Source organism: Cydia splendana, chromosome 21 (assembly GCF_910591565.1).
Source record: "Cydia splendana chromosome 21, ilCydSple1.2, whole genome shotgun sequence".
NCBI classification, from domain to species: domain Eukaryota; kingdom Metazoa; phylum Arthropoda; class Insecta; order Lepidoptera; family Tortricidae; genus Cydia; species Cydia splendana.
The window spans coordinates 3,233,321-3,239,770 of NC_085980.1; the positions used below are offsets into that span (position 1 = coordinate 3,233,321).

A 6,450-nucleotide genomic window follows, 5' to 3' on the forward strand; every position below is an offset into this window, starting at 1 on the left:
TGCGCTTATGAGGGTGTCGTGTTTGGGTATCGTTTGCGCTAAAAGGTCTGTTTTGTAGTTTTTACGGGAGGTAATAATCGAATTAATATCGTGGATCACTTAATTAAATAGATATCTTCATGAAACGGTTTTATTGGAATTAATAGGCCATTGATGGCGTTATTGGCGAGTAATTATTCGTTTTTGTAACGACTGTTCTGTCGTGTGTTTATGTTGTTTCCATATTTTCGTGAAAATTATTTAATAACGCGTCGCTAAACATTTAATAGCATGATACCTATATGAGTGAATTGCAAAAAAAATTTACGTAATTAAGCGCAGTTAAGCTGTGATTAAATAAAATAAAATAAAAATAGCCTTTATTTCTACTATGTATTACCTTACAATAACTTGACTTACAATCTAGTATTTAGTTACTTTATCCTTACAGTTTTAATTACTTATACATATTATTCAATTAAACTAAACTTAAACTAAACTTTAACAATTATTTATAATAGTAGTCGCCTCTGTGGCGTAGGCCTCCCCCATGCATCTCCACATATATCTATCACGGGCCTTTTGCATCCAGTTGTCGCCAACTGTTTCGTTAAATATATCCCTCCACCTTTTTCTTGGATGTCCTTTATTTCTACTGCCATCATACAGAAACCATTCTGTCAGCCGTTTGGTCCACCTATTATCCTCCATTCTACATATGTGGCCTGCCCATTGCCACTTAAGCCGCCGAGCTTTTTTCTTCGCATCCTCTACTTTGGTAAGTCTCCTTATTTTTTCATTTCTTACTCTGTCTGATAGTTTTAGTCCGAGCATGCTCCTTTCCATTTTTCGTTGGCAAACATCAATCTTTTCTTCGTCTATCTTTTTCAAAGACCATGTTTGACAACCGTATGTTAAGCACGGTAGTATTGCCATATTGAATACCTTTTTCTTTATACCAATATTAATAGAGCCGTTTTTCATAATTTCCTTGTGTCCCCAATATTTTCTCCAAGATGTAGATATTCGTCTTTGTATTTCTTTTTCTGTGCTATCTTCGAACGACACTGTTTGACCGAGGTAAATATACTCTTTCACATATTCAATTTTTTCATTCTCTATAATAACATCTTCCGGTTTTCTATTTGTTAAAATCTTTGTCTTAGATTTATTCATTGCTAATCCAACTTTTTTGCTCTCCATTGCTAGCTCAGTGACCAAGCTGTGATTAGTCTTAACTTAATTGATTCATTTATGTTACGAAAATTAACTATGTAAATTGTATTATATTGTATTTGTTGTACTTAATTCGTACACATATAAGTCTATAGCATACGCTAACACATTTTCATGCATCTAACTTAAATAGAAATGGCTTAACTTTCGTAACACAATGGAATCAATTAACTTTAGACTAATTACAGGTGCTTTTTAACGATGTACAATTCGGGCGCCAATATTTGGCACCTCGTAGGTAGCTGGCCACCTAAGCCGTGCGTGAGTCGGCGCTGAGCACTGGTGGAGTGAAGAAGCCTCGTATAACTTTTTTTGCAATTCACTCGTATTCTCTTAATTTACATACTTAGATATTACTCTTTAATTTATAATAGTCAAATAGTTTTTAATTGTTTTTAGTACTAACTACGAAGAGGAAAGTTACCGTAAAAAATGCTATCACTAGGAATGTGATGGTTATATTTTTAGATTAAGCTCTGTTAACAACAAAACAAATTGAATTTTCAAAAAATTCAACTCTAACGATTATTCAAGAAATAAGTAAAATAGTAGGTATAAGAGAAATAAAAAAATGGTAAAATCAACAGGATATATTATTTTGAAAGCTACACAGAAATTAAACCATATTTTATTACGCTTATATATTCCAATCCAAAATGAGGCGTTCCATTATTTTGAAATTATTCCTCCATTTAATATTTAAGCCAACTCACCAATCATTTACACTATTTATTAATTCTAAAGTCATCTCAAACCTTCCCTAAAAAACCGGCAAATTCCATTAACAAACACGCCAGTGTTGCCCACTTCCGCATTAAAAAAGCAGTGTTGGCCGGAAGCGCCGGATGTGGCCGTTTAGTGTTGCCAGCGTGGGGTAATACCCCGGCTGGGTAGATGGTTATCAGATTGTTGCGTTTAACCCGCCACGCGACCGAAATGAATTAGGAATTATATGGTTGTTTGCGTTAAAATTCCGTCTATATGTTATGCGTTTACGAGTACCATACAACGGTTCTGCTCATAACTTCCTCTGCGTGGGATGATGATGATCGATAAAAACTATAATATGTCCTTCCACAGGCCTCTGAATATGTATATATATGTATACCTTTTATCTAAATCAGTTTACCGGTTTAAGCGTTAAGCACTTATATAATATTATTTATCTCTGTTATTTACTTCTTTAAACTGTATTGTAGGTACAGTTTTGCAATATAAAAAATAAAGTACTAATGGCGAAAGGCCCTAGGCATTTTCTACCAGTAAACTATCAGATCGAACAGAAACAGTAGTGGTATTTTTTATACCCTGTTCAAAAAATACTACGCCTACCAAATGAGCTTGTCGAAAAAATGCTTGCGCAACATGCGCTTAAAAATGTGAAGCTGGATCGGCCCTTGGAACGTGACTGGTTTTCGGTTTTAATTCATTTTCCCACTATCATCATTATTTCATATAGTTTGGCTCGGACTGACTGTCTCATTTCAAACATAGACACAGAGAATCATACTGTCTTTGTCTTACTCTACTACTAGCACCCAAAAGAAAGGGACGAGTTTAATTTTCCTGGTTTTCACTGTATCAAATTGTGTTTGACAGACTATATGTTCAAGGTTCAATGTGTCATATCATTATGGTTAAGGTAAAATGAAAATAAAAAATACATCAGCATATTTGTTTTATTCCTCTTATCTTATAATATTACAATATGATGAAGATCTCAACTACTATCAATAAATAACATTAATATTTAGAATTAAGCTTCGTTTAATATACGCTAGCAACATTACGAAAACGTCCAAGCGACATGGCAACACAGTTTGTACAAGTCTAGTACAAGGACAAATCGCATAATGGAAGACATAATAAAACAAATAATTAATGTGTGTATTTGCTATAAAAATGTATATACATTTAGGGATAAGAAGAAAATATATCATTAGGTAATTTGTGAGTATTATAAAATTTATAAATAACCGGATTGCTTCTTATTAGAGAGAAAAAAATACTTAATTATTGTGATGTAATAAATTTATTTATATACTTATGCAATTTGTCCAAGTTAGCTAAGACAGTTGGAAACAAGTTAAAAGTGTATTACATGCTTAGGACAGATAAGTCCTCTTGTGTATGTATAGCCTTATATAACTCTAAATAAAGGACGCTCAGCTCGTGGAATTTTGTACATTGACACGCATGTTCCTATCTCTTCGCACGCGCGTAATTACTTATATATTTCTGTCTCGCCCATGATGCCGGCGGTCAATGCCACTATGAGAGCGGGAAATTCCTTGTGGTAAGCGTCCTGTCTTTATCCTCGTAAATTTTAAATTTAAATTTTTCGAACAAATTAAATTCAACCCAATTATAAATACAATTAGATTCAAACTTCCTTAGAGTTAGACCAAGCTAGGTAGGCAGCGATTTTGATAGCACAGACGGTGCAAGTGTTAAGTAAACGTCATAATTTCATAGAAGTTCGACGTTTGAAATAACACGTACGTACATGCAGTCATGCATCGTCTAGGCCTGCGGTCGGCAAAAAGCGGCCCGCGGGTCCGCATGTGGCCCGCGAACCTCTCACTTGCGGCCCGCGAGCCTCCCTGGCTATTTTTTATGTAATATTGACAAACGACAATGTCTGATAAAGTCATAAATATTAACAAAGTGCGGCCCGCGTCAACTTGGGTAACTACTATTTGGCCCTTGGCTGCTAAAAGGTTGCCGACCGCTGGTCTAGGCCTCTAGGCTATCAAAATGGCTGCCAAGTTGGATCGACTCTAGCTATAATTTTGTATGGTGGGCAACACGAATCTAGAATATAAAGCTATACATACAATAGCTGTAATGAGCAGATTTTTAACTTAGTTTTCAACCATAGATATGAAAAGACGGCAAATAAATAACAAATAATTTCGACGTACTTAACAAATTAAATTAATATCTTTACCGGCCGACGTACATGTGTTAAGGACGCAGCTATAAGTTAAAGCGAGAAAGAGATATTTTGACCGCACCAAGGTTGCGGTGCGGTGCGGTAGTCTGTTACGGCTTTTAATATTGAACAACCACAAGTATTTTTTAAATAAAAATTGATTGAGAGAATTAATTAACTGCAGATGAAATTTGATTACTTGCACTATTATGTTATGAGCAGACATTCAGACATCGTGAATGTTATAGCATTTGCGGTGCAGCGGAGTGATGTTAACGGAATTAGTATCGATAATTCGAGCTGAAATGGTAAATTAAGGTTAATATTAACGCTAATTAATCATTAGGGTTGAAATTGTGTATACCAATTCCGTTAACACCACTCCGCTGCACCGAAAATGCTATAAAATTTTCGATGTCTGGTTATGAATAATGCATTATTAGTTTTACGTCTTCAACAGAATCTTATGAAGCTATGAGCTTAATTTGAGGAAGGTTTTAAAAGATATCTATCATAGAGTCTGTCTAAGCTAGCTCTGCGCCGATTTGAATAGGACAAAGTGAGGAAGTGTCATTATATACATACGTACAACATACACATACATACATTGTACATTTATAGTGTGTCAAGCCATTTCCGTCAGTAGAAAAAAGCGGCAAATTTAAAAATAAAGGCGCGAAGAGTAATCGCCCCATAGAAAATTTGATTTTTCGCGCCTTTTGCTACTGACAAACTTGTTTGACCGGCTATATTACTGTATACATTTATTGTAAACTACGAGTATTTGAGGTGTGCAATAATAGTTATTTGTTTTACAAGGGGGCAAAGTTGTTGTTTAACCGCTCGTGCTAATATTGATACCCGAGCAAGCGAAAGATTCCAAAATTGAACCAAGAGAGTAGCGAGTGGTTCGAAAAATTGAATCTTGAGCGTTGCGAGGGTTTCAAAGCACGAGGGTTAAACAGAATTTGCCCCCGAGTGAAACACAAAATTTTTCACCACACCAACCCGAAGCAAATATTAAATGTAAAATATCAAACAAAATCAAACCAAATCAAATCCAAATGAATGTTATTAAATATTTATCATCCAAAATCATCATTTAAAAGTCAATTCTACCAGCAAACATAAGAAAACAACTCAAAATTTGCATTTGATTACTTTGCCTCACATGTGAATAAAATACAACTTTGCGATCAGTTTTTGAAGTGCAAAGTAAGTCTTTCCGAGCTGGTGTGGTGAAAAGAGTATTGTACTGTATATACGACTATACGTTATATTTCATAGAAATATGACTCTAATGATGACACTGTCACACTATGTCATTCCAAATACCACGCAGAGTTAGCTTGGTCTGACTTATAAATTTAACGGCTTTTGGCGGTTTTTTTTAATTACAGAGGAAACATTAAAAACGTAAAAAGTATTCAAATATTCGAACATCCTAAATGTTAATCAATAAGCATTATAATTTATAGCTAATCGATAAAAAGCATAGTCAGTTCTTTGCGATATATTTACATTTACAACTAGCTTACTACTGAATAAATATAAATACAAGAGAATTTCACTATTCGCTATTTACAATAATTTACAACATGGAATGACGATTTGTACGTTACAATTTAACTTGTCTATGCCTCCAAACGAAATCTGTTTTTGAAATTGGAATTGAAAATAAATCGATCATTTTGAATATACAAACAGAAACACTGTTAACTGTACATAGGTGGACCTTATTACAAAAGGCATATGCCCGGTTCACATTATTCCAGTCCAGTGATCCAGCGGGCTAATCCAGTCCAGTGCTGGACTGGAGCATATCGTTTACATTATTCCAGTCTGGGATCGTTTACATTATACGCGCTGGATTGGGTGAGCTGGAATGAAAAGTTGACGGTCTCTCCAGTCACTGGACTAGAATGCTCACTGGAATGGGTACATTCCAGTGCATTCCAGTGTCGGTTCACATTATTCCAGTAGCATTCCAGCACTGGATTGGATTGCTAGACAGGAATGCTACTGGAATAATGTGAACCGGCCATAAGGTCCACCGATGGACTGGTAAGCGCTGGTAGCCTAGCGGCAAGAGCGTGCGACTTTCAATCCGGAGGTCGTGTGGGTTCAAGCCCCGGCTCGTACCAATGAGTTTTTCGGAACTTATCTACGAAATATCAATTGATATTTACCAGTTGTTTTTCGGTGAAGGAAAACATCGTGAGGAACCGGCGGGACTAATCCCAATGAGGTCTAGTTTCCCCCCTGGGTTGGAAGATCAGATGGCAGTCGCTTTCGTAAAA

General features: G+C 35.6%; 1 long non-coding RNA gene across 1 annotated transcript in view; it reads left to right on the forward strand.

Moving 5' to 3' along the window:
- LOC134801193 (uncharacterized) overlaps positions 1–5,382 on the forward strand; it is a 217,975-nt gene extending 212,593 nt beyond the window's left edge. The window contains exon 3 of the long non-coding RNA XR_010145638.1: positions 5,130–5,382. This is a non-coding gene — a long non-coding RNA (uncharacterized LOC134801193). The remainder of the gene's footprint in view (positions 1–5,129) is intronic.
- The last annotated feature ends 1,068 nt before the right edge of the window (positions 5,383–6,450 follow it).